General features: G+C 39.5%; 1 protein-coding gene across 12 annotated transcripts in view; it reads left to right on the top strand.

The window, feature by feature from the left end:
* magi2a (membrane associated guanylate kinase, WW and PDZ domain containing 2a) overlaps positions 1 to 14,308 on the top strand; it is a 257,427-nt gene that overhangs the window by 152,281 nt on the left and 90,838 nt on the right. The window lies entirely within an intron of this gene.

Below are 14,308 nucleotides of genomic sequence, written 5' to 3'. Positions count from 1 at the left end.
TCATGAATAATTTTCTGTCACTTTTTTAAAAACCGCTATTCATTATTCATGGATTTGTATTAGCTCGGATATTTTAACAATTCTGTGAACAACTTTGGAGTAGATTTTAGTTGAGGCATAAATAAAAACACACCTGATGACTTAAATGTACCACTGACAGAAATGTCAGTGCTTGTTTTTGAGAAGGTCAGCATTATTCCCCATGATGGTGCTTGTAATTTATCACAAGTGCTGTTATTGGAGCTTTGGGTTTTGTTTTTTTTAAATCTTCAGTATGTTAGCACAGATCACACAAACAATAATTTCAGCCCTGAAAGGTTTCTGCAGAAAATATTTTTCACAGTGTGAGGTGCTCTTCACTGTCACAGAGTAATTCCAATGCGGGGGGAAATTTATCAGAATTTGGGTGTTTTCACTCACTTTTGCTGCTGGGTAGAATTATATATCATAAGCTTGAGTCACTTTTAACATTTAATTTAACTGTAATTTGTACCTATAACTCAGCATAAATGACAGTACTAAAACATCACACACATGCTGTACTCGGCACAGACTACTGTGTCCACTCAATTCCAGCTCTTATAAATGTTTTCTTCTTCACTACAGTGTTATAAAATAGCAAAAGAGTTAATAAATATTGAATGTTTTTCTACAAGCTGAAGCAACTAGAGGAATTTGTTTATTATTAATCTGCTAGCTAGTTCAGTTTTCACTGTGTTTTATGAAGTTCGTGAAGGTTCATGAAGGCTTCATATTTGAAGAAACTTCCAAGCACATAGAAAAGTTTTATTTTTGTGACAGCATAACAATGGAAAACCTGTGGGCTTGCCATTAATCCTCATGGTCTACCAGAGGGAGAGCCAGTATTGCACATACGTAGGAGCTTCACAGCCTGTTATCATTCCTAGGGCAACAAATACCACTGTTTTGTCACAGCCAACAGTGATGCCGACACAGATTTTCACAAGTTTGCAGGAGTGTTGCGATGTGTTGGACAACATAAGTCTTCATAAGAATGCAAGAGTGCTGGCAGTGGTGCTGTCAGCAAACAGGCTGTGGTTTGTGTCGTAGGTAGAAGCTTTTTTCTGTCTTTTCTTTGGATTTCTCTGGGTTTTTGGGGAAATATCAAAGTTTGGATTACATTATGCCTGCCGTGACATTAAAGAATTATGCTAAGGCTGTCCAGTATGCTAAAATGTGATTCCACAGGTTCTGAAAATTGTAAGCGTGTGACGAGTTCAGACTGAGATCAGACTCAAGCGCCAGGTGTAAGGTTTTTAATCCTTTCACTTTATACATGTGTTCATTCAGCTTTGAGTATAGGATCCATCCATGAGCTACATCCAGGAAAATGGCACACACAAATCAGCTAAAATTTAAGATAATATCCAAATGATTAACACCACACATTTTGGGAGTCAGCCTGATAGTAAAACAAAAGCCTCTGGCTCAAAAGGTTAAGCAATTTAGAGAAGTCTTTATGCATCACGGGGAAACACAACCATGGTTTCAACTTCCTGCCCTTGTAATAGTGAGCTCCTATAGCTTTAACTGAAATGCTTAGGCTTCTCCACATCTCGCTCTCACATGCTGAGCCGCTGTAGGTCCAATAGTGGGAAAGGGGCAGAGGTGACAGCAGGGTGAAACAGCTTAACCTCCAGTATTAAGGGGTCAGGAGGTCTCCGTATGAGATGATTACCGCCATGTGGAGTGTGATGATTATTCCAGCCTCTGTGGCCCATAGAGCCACTGGCTCAAATCCCTCACCTTATCCAAAGAGGTTACTGGAAACCCTCGAGTTGGCTCTCCTGTCATTGCAGCTGTTGACAGTAGAGAACTGTGAGGGGAGATGGTGTTGGATAGCAAGCAGGGTTAAAATAGGAGCATTGATTGAAAAGTTTTTGAGCTGTTGGTCTGATAGAAATTCATGTCTGAGTCTTATGGCTAAGCAGTCATGACAGGCTTTATAAACTGATCAAAATGGTGTGGGCCATCCTGACGAACAGGATTGTGTCATTGGATGGTAATGTGCTCGAGCCAGAGTGGCCCTTACTGGAGGATTAGCCTGACAAAACAGCACTTTCATGTCCCTGATCACTGCCTATGCACACTCTGAAAAACACCCACCCAAATGAATGACATCAGCGTTCCCTTAATCTCTATATCTCTGCCCTCTTTTTTCCTTCATGTTCTTTTTCCCCTCTCTTTATACCTCCTCATCGTCCACTGTGTGTGTGAATGTGAGCTGTGATGCACCCGTCCTCGCTGGATTCTGAGAGATATTGAAATAGCTGCAGAGAAAATGAAAGGGCCTTCTTGCGTTTTCCGTGATATTTTTGGGGGGCATCTCTCTAGATTAAAGTTCGCTGACACGAACGCTCGCTCAGCTGCTGTCTGTCAGGGGTCTCCTCCGCAGCTCTGAATAATTATAGGAGTGGGTTTTTTTTTTCTTTTATTCTTTTTCATTTCAACTTTGCGCCTGCCGCAAACGTGATGGCTTTGATCCCTGTGGAAGTTGAGATGCTGAGCAAGACCAAAGGAGATCTCTCTTAGCCTATGGAGAAGCACAAAAGCTTAGAGGAAGCTTGAGATACAGTTAAAAAATCCATTCACATCTTCTCACAAGAGAAACAGGAGCGAGAATAGGAGAGCCTTGCTCATCTCTCAATGATAAAAGACTTCATGATGACATCCCTGTGTAGGGGTAGGTTGTTTTTATACTTCGTATATTTATCTTTTCTGCGTACTGTATTACATTTGTAAGATAGACTTACAAAAACTTGCATATGAGTTACACCCTGAATGTCAGCATTGGTACTTGTTGCTGCCAGTTTTGGGAATTCACAGTCATGTCTTGCCTTAAATGTGTTTGTCACAGCACTTAATCAACACCAAGAGGTCTTTTAAATGACTGGATGATCTGTCACTAGTAATTTATCAGTTGTTTGTGTGACAGCTCTGCATGAAGAAACATCTACACTGAGTGGGTGTGGATGTGGACTAATGTGATGAATATTACACAGTACAACTCCATAACACTCAGTTTGGTTCAAGCTGCAGCCCAGAACTCAAACAAGTCCAATTTATTATCTTATAAGACAATTAAAAATAGCAGATCGTTGGAAAAAGTTAGATCATTAAAGAAGTTAGTGTTTGACATTATGGAGATGAATTTTATGCTCATTTATTAATCATTTCAGCTCCAAATAGAGTTGATTCCAATTGCATGCACACTTAATTTTAATCGTAAAATTGTTGACTAAATTATAGTAGCTGCTGCATGTACTGCAGACAGTGCTGAGTTATGATTTGAAACTCCTATATTTATATTTAGTATATTTTGTTTTTATTTTTCATTTTGCTCTATCAAAATATAATATAGGTGCGTATTGGACAATATATAAAACAATGCTTTTATACAGTCATGTGAAAATAAGAGTTTAAGGACAGCAGCCGCACCATTTCATTGATTTAACAGCTTGTAGAACCCCTTTTAGCAGAAATAACTTGTTGTAATTATTTTCTATTTGTTTTTATCAGTTGTGGAAGACTTTTGGCCCACTATACTTTACAAAGTTGCTTCAGTTCGTTGAAGTTTGTAGGCATTCGTTGATGCGCAGCTCTCTTAAGGTTCCGCCACAGCATTTCAATCAGGTTGAGGTCTGGACTTTGACTGGACCATCACCACACCTTCTTTTCTTTTTCTTTTTCAGCCAGTTGATTTGTCGTGCTTCAGGACCCAGTTTCAACCAAGCTTTAGCTGTCGGACACATGGCCTCACATTTGACTTTAGAATACTTTGGTATTCAGAGGAGTTCATATGCAACTTTGCAAATCTTATGCCCTGCTGCCATGCTCTTTTTAGAGAGAAGAAGCTTTCTCAGGGCAACTCCTCCAAACAGACCATACTTATTCAGTCTTTTTCTAATTGTGCTGTCATGAACTTTAACATTTACAATGCTAACTGAGGCTTGTAGAGTCTGAGATGTAGCTCTTAGATTTTTTGCAGTTTAGCAAAGCAAGTATTGCATGGTCTTATCCTAGAGTGAATTCTACACCTAGGACGAATGCGGCTTTTTCTGTCTTGTGAGTCCTTTTCACATGACAGTATATTGACCAATATGTTGGCTCATATATATTGGTCACACTCTGACTTGAACGAAGATTGCAGGACTTTTAAATTGCAATAAAAACATTTTTAACTCACATTTTGACTTACTAATGTTTAGAAGCTCCATTTTTATTGAGTGCAAGTTATTAAACTCTTTCAGATGTCAGAACCGCTCAACGCGTTATGCCATAAAAAGTGAAAAACTCTGCTCAGCTTATGTGTCACATCAGTTAACTGCATTAATACGTGTTCATACCATCTACAGGGAAATCTTGTCACATTTTGACAGGTTATTGCAGTATCAGATGCTATGACCTGTTCCAACTTCAGTAGTTTGGTTGGATTTTCGGGGCTCTGCTCCAACTTTAAACTGACATATGATTGAATAAATTAGATTTCAAGCAGCTCTCATTGGTCTTCAGACATGAGCTTGGAGCGACTGAGTCTCTGTGAATATACAATTACTTGCATCTTTGTACCAGTAGAATAGTTGTTATTCTGTTATTTTATAATGTTATAATGTTATTTTCTTACAATAGGATTCAGAGGAAAGTGCCCTTTTGGATATGTGAGCTATTGGGAAAATGCCCACCGAGAATCTTTTTGGTGTAACAGAGTGTTATTTGTGCATTTGTTATGCAGCAAGCATTGGCTACTGTGAGCTGACAAACAGCAAGAAACTGATGCTGAGTAAATATCATGCAAAGTGCTTTGCATAGGAGAAAACCCAAGTGACTGTTTAGTCAGACAAAATACAAATAAAAAAGAAGTGAGCAGATCTCCTGCAATATCTCTCCTGCTGGTTTATCTCTTTAATGTCCATTAAAATTTATAATTTATTTAAGGAATGCTTGTGAATGTCTTGTAGTACTACCTTTAACATAGAAAATTCTGCTCTGCATAATTATTTTCCCTGTTAATCCCCCCTTTTCCCACCTCTTTATCTCTTTATCAGCCCTTTCTTCCCTCCTCTCCTCTCTCCTAAGGGGAAGGAAACAGTCATTAATATCTCTGGCTGCATTACAGGCGGTCCACCTAGCACCTCCTGGAGGGCAGAGCTATTAATGGAATTCAGGGGAGGGCGGCAGAGGGCCAACAGGCAGGGGAGTGTGGTTCAGTGCTTGGCTTTCTCCAATCTATCCCACATTACTGGCTGTCAATAAGCAGGAGAGCAACACGCAGTCATTCTCACCAAGCTTGACTGAACTCAAATGAACCTAAAATTTCATTAAGAGGGCTATAGGACAAAAAAATTACGTATCTTTGGTCAGGAACCAAGAGTGAGGTTTTGTATCTGCGCTTTGCCAATGAACCAAAGCATTCAATATGATTAGATTTTAAAGGAGCAGAATTAACTTTGATCATGAAAACAGCAGCATCCTCCACATTCCCAGTTCAGCAGACTTTATTGCCACCTAAATGATACGTAATCACAGTTTATTAAGACCCTGCTCTTTATCATCGCTGGAAACAGTGAATAAGCACATTGCTACTCTTGCTGTCTATGAAGGCAAAGTGCAGTGAAAGCAGCTTTCAGTGGCGTGGTAGAGCATTTCACTGTCCTGCATCAGTCCATTTGCCCACAGGCAGCTGCTGAATGGGAAACTAATCCATCCCTCTAATGCAAGGGCATTACAGCTGCCCGTCACTTCCTAATTGGCTAATGGTTAGATTTGGATGGTTACAATAAGCCATGCTGACACTGTTTTAGACAGTCAGAACAAAGGGTTTTTGGGGCGGAGGAGTTCAGGGTCGGCCTTATGCACAAAACTGGTCTTTTGGAGGTTGTAAGGTATCTAATCCTATCTTTGACCTCAACATCTTAACACAACCACTTTTTCTTTAATTTGAATAAACATGATGAATGTGGTACTGTCGTGTTAAACTTGTAGAGGCATTTTCTTCTTTTCAGTTTCTTTAAAATTTAAAAATGAATTCATGGAGGTAAATTGCACAATGACTTTTATGCTTTGATGCAGTGAGATTATGCAGGAGAGGTTGCAACTCCGTAGCTAAATGAAAATGCTATTACTCTGCCCATAGGAGATTTGTGTGATTAGAATATGAAACATATAAGAGGGAAAATGGAAAGAGAAGAGAGACTTTAGCAAAGAGTAGTAGACATGTGGACACTATTTTTTCCTTTCCTGCAGTCTGTCACTTCACTATGGCTGTTACCTAGACTACCTACTTTCTCACACTCACACACAGCATCATATATACGACACTAAGATGATTCAAGACGAGCACTCACTCTGTGGCTAGCGCCTGTATTTTATTGTGCATGTTTTATTTATTTAAACCAGAGAGAATGAGATGGGCACATTAAAGTAACAATACAAACAAGCTGTTATGTTATGTCCATCCAAAGCTGTTGCAATAACAATAAAATACATGTGGGGCTATTGTTGTTATATTCATTTAAGAATGTTAACAACACAAGTTAAAACAGTGGTCTGCACAGAAAGCAAATAAAATAAACACAACTTGTTTCACCCTAACTTTATTGCTAAAATTCATTTCTTTTTGTTGTCAGGAATATGTAACATGTTTTCTCATAGTAAACAATCCAAACAATCATTTGCAGCCAATAAGAGCCAAGGTATGTTTAGTAAGATATTTTCCTTCGACCTTGCCTGGCTACTTCACCAAGCCGACTGATTTTTCCGATACTGTGAAGGAAACAGATGTTTCTTAATTGAAGAACGGTCCAGTGAGCACCGCAGGAGAACTAACGAATAGCCAATTAGTGCTATAGATATTAACGCCACTATCCAGGGTTGTTTTAAATGACCAGAGCTTGCACCCCAAAAGGCTTGGCCACTTAATGAAATATGGAGGAACTTTGTGAACTGTTTTTACTTATCTGGTTCCACCGTAAATCCACATTCACTACGAATCGGGATCTACTTGAAATGATGATAGATTTAATTGAATGTACTGGTCTCCAGTGCAATTGTAAAGGACCTGCACGTCGACAATAGCAATTGAAAAATATATAAATGTCAGAAAACTTTAGTTTTGTCAGGCATGGCAAACAGACACATAACAAAATATCCGTACAAAAGCAAATTTTTGATCTCTAAATAAATTAATTAAAAGATCATAATCTAGCAGATCATTATGGGCGTTATGCACCTATTTTACCACACACATATGCACAACCCATAAAATCCAAACAGTTCTTTATGCCTGACGAGTTTGCCGAGGTTCATGATTTTATAAGATTTTGGATCACCGCTTTTGAGGCGGAGGAGCAGTTTAAATATAAATCTGTCATTTCTAGGTGGCGCTCTATTGGTCATCTGTGTTCAGATTGGGGCCATTATTAAACACGTACAGTTTGGAGCATGTTGGACAATACGTATTTGAGTTACAGCAATTTCGTGCTTCATGGCAAAATATCAAAATGGGCCATGCTGCCAGGTTCACGACATTTGATGAAAAGTCACAGTTTTCAAAATAAAATAACCTAAAGAGGCTGAGCAGATGGCTCTGGTCATTTCCTGTTGTCACTAGGTGGTGCTGTGACTATTATTGAAAATTGGCATACAGAAAGGTTCAGGGGCGGACCTTTATCAAACATGATGAATCATAAATAACGTTTATGACAAACTGGACAATGTGTCAGCCAATGACAGAAATTTTAAATCCCCACTTTAGCATTAAACTCTTTAGGTTTACTGACCAAAGATTAAGGTGATCCCGTTAAAGCCCTTAGGCAGATTTTGAAAAAGTACATCACCTTGAAATTGCAAAAATGAGCCTTAATTTTTTTTTTACCCTAATATTCTGTAAGAGGACATTACGCTCAGTTTAAAGCAAAAACATCAAAGATAAACATTTGCTTTACTTTCCATATTTTTCTTTGCTTTTAGACCACACTGCGTAACTGTATGGAAATGATTTGTTTGAATTCTTATGGTATAATCTTTTCCTCAGGGCCCGTGCACACGCTTTGATTCCCTATCATAAATACACAGTACAACATCTCTCTGTCATGCTTCAGGACATTCTCTGGATATGAATCTGTTGTTTCAAAATAGAGGCCAATGTTTCTGCTTTCCAGAGACTGTCTGGGTCCCTGTTGAGCTTTTTTGTATTGCCTACAGTTAAGTTCAAATTGTGCGCAGGTTACAGTGATTTTATTTTCAATGTGCAACTGTGAGGCAGAACACAGAGGTCATGCATTTCATCTGGTGTATTTGATTAACATACAGATGGGCTCAGAGCTATGTTAATGTATTCTGTAGGAGCACTAGTCCCAGTGTGAAACCACTACAGGTGTTAGCTTTGACAGGGGCATCCGATAATGGTGCTTGGCTGCACAAGTGAGGGCTGGACTCGTGGCCCGTGACTGTGGAGTTGTATCTGGCTCGAGAACTTACTTGAGAGCAGCAGGATGGCTGTAGGCTACGAGGGCCGCAGCCCACGCTACAACTTAAGCTGCTCTCTCATCCGTTCCTCTTTTTTTACACCTGTACTCACTTCTCACTCTCACTCAGCATACAAACAGCTCAGTGCGATGTTCTCATTGTTAACTTTCTGCCATTCTGTGTTTCTTGTTTTGCATCTCCAGGGAGAAAACAGTAATTTTTTTTCACATGCTAACAACAAGGAAATGAGCTGCTATTTGCTAAAGTACTCAATGGCATTGTCTATCTCTTCCCCTGGCTTTGAAGACTGTCCTAGACTCTAAAGATGTAAAGGTGGATTTATACGTCTGTTTAAGAGCGCAACACGTCTGCTGTAGATGCCTCATGTGTAGTAACTAAATGTTCTTTAGAGATGTATTTTATTTTTTCACAGTACCACCAAACTGTGTCATGCATTGTCAGGCCGGATGATTTAGTTTCAGTTTGAAGCTTGTCAGGCTTGCACAATTGCTTTCAGAAAAATAATATCTTATAGGTTGAATTAACAACTATTAGTGATTAATTGCAGACATTAAACTACACTATTGCCCTCTTTTTTTAGAGGCTCAGAAGTAACTGGACAATTGACCGACAAGGAGATTCTTGTCTGGGTGGGGTCTGCTGCTTTTTTATTTTATGAGCAAGTAATCAGAGAAAAGATCTGAAGTTGAACTGAAATGTAGGACGTGTTGCTGTAGAGAGAAACCAAAAAACTTTAGGAGGGGCAAAATCAACAATCTGATACATTATTCTCAAAAAGAAGGAATGTACTGGTCAACTCAGCAACACTAAACGGCCTGAAAGACCAGGAACACTGTTGAGCTGGTGGGCGTATCATTGTCAAAGTCTAAAGAGATGCCTTCATCAATGGAAACACAGAAGGTTTACAACAAGGTGTAAACCACAGGTTACACTCAAGAACAGGACGGTCAGAAACATCTGAAAGATCTTTACCAGGATTTTATTTTGACAGATGAATCCAAGATCAACCGGAGAAGGAGAGAAACAGCTCACGAACTGAAGCACACACACATCATCTGTGAAACACGGTGGAGGAAATGTTATGTATGGCTGCCAATGGAACTGGGTCACAAGTGCTTATTAATGGTGCGACTGCTGATAGAAGTAGCTGAATGAATCCTAAAGTATTCAAGGCTATACTCTGTGCTCAGACACAGCCAAATGCTGCATAAGTGGTCAGTTGGTGCATCACTGTGCAAACGGATAATGACCCAAAGCATTCAGCAAAAGCAACCCAAAACTGAAGGTGTCTGCAGTAAAGCCCTAGCAGACCATCTGAAGGGAGGATAAACACAGCACTTGGTGATGTCTATGAGTTCTAGACATTTCAACTCAAGAGTCTCGGTGCAGTTGTTTTTGTCTGCACCCACGTGAAATTACTGGGTTCACACCTGCCCTAAATCACACCTGGACCAAGTGGGAAAACCAATCAGAGTCCAAAGTGTAAGTTGGAAGGTGTGAAAATCACTTCTGGTTATCTGCTAAGGTCTATTTCTCTTTCTCTCTATCTTCAGTCATTATTCCAAAATAAAGAAGACCGTAGCAAAAAAGGATGACTGTGATTTAAAAAAAAACACACACAAAAACTGAAACTGCTACAATTCTTTTGGTCAAATTGCACCTCCTGTTCATTTTTGAAATGCTAATCAAATGCTAAAAGGGAAGTCTTACTTTCTTTCTTTTTCTAAACTGGTAGAATATTTTTTTTTGCTGCTAGGGTAGTATTCAGTTTTTCCCACTTCAAACATCAATGAAACATGTTTGTGCTCAAAGTTTTGTATGCATGCCTATTTTTAGGGAGAGCTTCACACACTCCTGAAACACACCTAAGGGGATTTTTTTTTAACCCCAGACTCTGGTAAACTAACTAAATTATGAACAAAGTAGTAAATCTTGATAAGTGTCCGAGGCTTTTAGACATAATCATGACTTACCTTCCTAAAGAAATACTGTGTACTTGAGCGGGGTGTTTCTATTTTCACAGATCAGCACTAAAGGATCATGACCCACATACAAAGGACTGAAAATCGAGAGGCATTGTGGGTGCTTCCTTTTAGAAATTGTCACCCTAGAGAAGTCCTACCAGAAGATTCGGCTAAATATAGCCCCCCAACATCAAAGGTCCTCTTTGAAATTTGTGTGTATGTGTGTCTGCTGCTCAGTCAGGAGCTCTGCCTGGGAGGGAGGCTAATCTGACGGGTACACAAGCCCCCATGCAGACAGACACAATCAAGAAGCTCTTCTCCTCTGGAGGTGCAGCACAAACAGAAACACAAAAATACTTTTTTACGTAGACCACAGTGTTCCCTGCTGCTCATTTGCTCTTATCAGCTCACACGACTTACTCTCTCAGGAGGTTCAAGCTTGATGTTTTAGTTTTGACAGTAAATTTCTATTTGAGTGTCTGAAAAAGTGCATACAGGGTGCCACTTTAGTTCATGAAATAGTCATGTCAGTATCATGTGCTCGAGAAATGAAAGGGTTCCTCTGAGTGAATCTTATGCAAACAAAGTCGGGCGCTGCAGTCCCCAGGACACCAGCTGATCATTGATTCTTTTCGGGGTTTGTTCTCTCCATTTAAGCACCAATAATCAGCCTGTTAACAAGAAGAAATGAAAAGGTTTAATACGAAGGTTAACGGCATGCAGCTGGTTTGAAGTAGAGAAGATGTTTTGTTGTTCACAGCAAAAATTTTAAATTAAGTAAAAGTTCTGGGATAGTTTTTGCCTTTATTTCAGAGCAAAATATTGAAAAGAGATAATCTGACAACATAGAGACTGGGAATGACAAGAAACGCACAAAAAATTATTAAAGCATATATATTTTCAATTGCATATTTTATTTTTGGACTCTATTACCATAGCTCTGCATGATCCACAGTTCAAAATGGTTCAGATTTATCTCATACTAGACCTTGGAGCTCCCCTTCAGTTTATCAGCATTAAAACATTTTAGCTCCTTTTCTCCTCCTGTTAAGCTAGCTTGCATCTTACTGGCTATAACTCATCAACAAAAGATTAAGCTTATTCAAACTTCATCATTGACTCTATGAAGAGCATTAATACTTGTGTGTGGTGTGCCTACTTTGCTCCACTGTTTCACTGTCAAAACACTAGCGTTTTCTTTTTGAGAGTTGATCATTTCATTTTGAGCCAATTGAAAAAGCAGTGGCAGAGCAAACAGCCAGAAATCAATTGGAGGAAGCGAAGATATGAAACAGGACAATCACAGACGATGTAGGCTAGGGAGGTGCATGTTAGGTTTCAGAAGGGTTTGCAGTTATCTAGATTTAAGGGAGAATTTTAAATTCCACCTTTCTTTTAATATATTTTTGGGCCTTAATGTGATAAGGTAAGATAAAAAACTGGGCAAAAGAGCAGGGCTAACACACACCATAAATTTGAACCCGTGCCTTTGCCTACAATAACAACATCAGGCTGCTCAACAGAGTGAGCTAAACTTACACCCTAAATGCAGCATTTAACACTCGTTGGATGGGGCATCTGTGCACTTATCCAAAGCCAGATCTGTGTGCCTGATTCACCGTGGTGCATTCATGTCCCTTTGGCTACACGAAGTGACGTTTGTAGGTAAGCAAACTACGAAGATGTGGTTGTGTGCAGTCCTCCAAAACCCGACAGCATGTAGCCTACCAGGGATGATGCTATACGTAGGTTGAACGCTGACTAGTTGTAATGTGGGCTTGAACAGGGAACAGAGTGACTGTGGTGTTGAACCATAAAGGGAAAAATGGAGGGGGAAAAAGCCAAACACATAAAAAAGCATGAAAAGCACAGACAGTAGACAGAAGTGTTGACTTTGACAACAAATTATGATTTAGTTTTAGTCCTAATTTAGGCATCTAAATTATTTAGTCTAGTTTGAGTCAACTAAATATCATAAGATTATGATAGACTAAATCTAAAGTCGCTTTGTCATTTTTTGCCAGCAAGTTGCTCCATACATTTAACAAAGCATCTCAGTTTCCTTGACAACAAAGACAAAATGTGTCTATATTTCAAATCTTCTCTTCCTCCCAAGCGCTGACATTTTGTCACGTTTTCATGAGCATCAGGAAGCATAGGAGTACTGTACTGTTTCCTGGTGGCAGAGCAAATGTGCCCATCTAACCTTACAGCACCAGAAGATTACTTCTCATTGGATCACTTCCAAACTCGTTCCACCTTTCTCTCGTCTCTCCAGAACATTTTCTTTAACTTTTTATTTGTTGACGGAAGTGTCAACACATTTCATCATAGTTTTTGTCCTCATGCATAAATTTTTATTTAGTTATCGCCTGGAAAAAAAACAGTCGTCGATGAAAACTATGACGAAAAAATACTGTAACTTCAGTCTCAGATAGAAGCTGAAGGACCAGCAGCAGATCGGTGGTTTCATATATTTTGACAGTGATGACAGTAAATGGCTACATGTGGATAATGGTCTGCAAAGCTGTGGGTAGGCTCTGCATAGGACCAATGCACAACAAAGCCTTTCCTTTGACAGGACCATATTAGGGATATTGATTTTCTGAATTTATTAAGAACCAAGAGCAGAAAATAGTGGAGTGTTTCAAACACTCTGAACATGAGCTTTTTGTTTACCTGTTTGCTTTTGTTAGTGCATGTCCAAACTTCACTATTTAAAGCGGTGACTCCTTTTAACCCTTGGGTGCCCTGAAGATTACGGAGTTTAAAAAATGTTAATTGGATTCAGATTTTTTCAGTTCCGAACTTTAAAATCTTAAGAAGTTTAAGCTCGGGCTGATGATGTTGATCACACTGTCTAAACGCTGACACATGAAAGAAGCAGACCTCGGTGAGTTCATACACCCCATGTGAGGCTCAGTCACGTCTGATGGCAAAGTTGTTTATACCTGATCCAAGTGGCTGCATTTCAAATGCGAATAGCGTATGCACTTTTTTGGATACTCTCTCCTTCAAAGCATTCAGCCTCACTCTTGTTTGTACATATGAGAAGTGATTGAAGTGATCAGATGACTTGAGAGAAGATCAAACCCTCTTCTTGCTCTCTCACCTCCATGCGCGTTGCCAAAGAGGGCAAGATTTTCTGATTGTTGTTGCTGAAAAGTTCAAGTATAAAACACAAACCATGCAAATGTCTCTAAACTGCCCGCTCTTAATGTTGGCCGACTTGCAGCGTCGAGAACCTCAAGGAGTTTTTCAGCCTTTAATGCAAACCCTTTAGGGGCAGTAAGATGAAGTAGGCTTGCTGATTCTATCCCCTTTCTTCTTATTCATGAAGTGAACCAAGAAAAACTAACAATTTCATCCTCTTGGGCTCTTAAGCGTACCCATTTTTCCCACTTGGTAGTTTTAAGATCAGCTCTTTAACTGATGTAGCTCTGTTTATACAGTTAAAAGTGCAGTAATCTGTGTTTATGGAAACTGAAACCTGCGTACTTTTGGCTTTTCTTGGCCCACATCTACACAACACACAAACTTTTACAGGCATTGGTTGAAACTTGTAATGCAGGAGCGATGTCATCTGGCCTCACATAAAGTCAAATCACCCCATGCTGCGTACAAGGGGCGATCGGTGGCACAACGCTCCGCCGTTAACTTTAAAACACACAGTTGGATACTTTATAGTCAGGCTTTAACAAGTGTGGTTTACAGGCTCTGCTTTAGTGTGAGTAACGCTCCCTCAGATGTGAAAACCCATTCAGCACCTCAGGGGTAGTGTGCTGCGTGTTATCACAGCTGGGATCAGTTTTAACTAGTCTAATTAGCACACAGCT

Source organism: Pelmatolapia mariae, linkage group LG17 (genome assembly GCF_036321145.2).
Source record: "Pelmatolapia mariae isolate MD_Pm_ZW linkage group LG17, Pm_UMD_F_2, whole genome shotgun sequence".
Classification (NCBI taxonomy): domain Eukaryota; kingdom Metazoa; phylum Chordata; class Actinopteri; order Cichliformes; family Cichlidae; genus Pelmatolapia; species Pelmatolapia mariae.
This window is presented reverse-complemented; position numbering and strand designations above follow the sequence as displayed.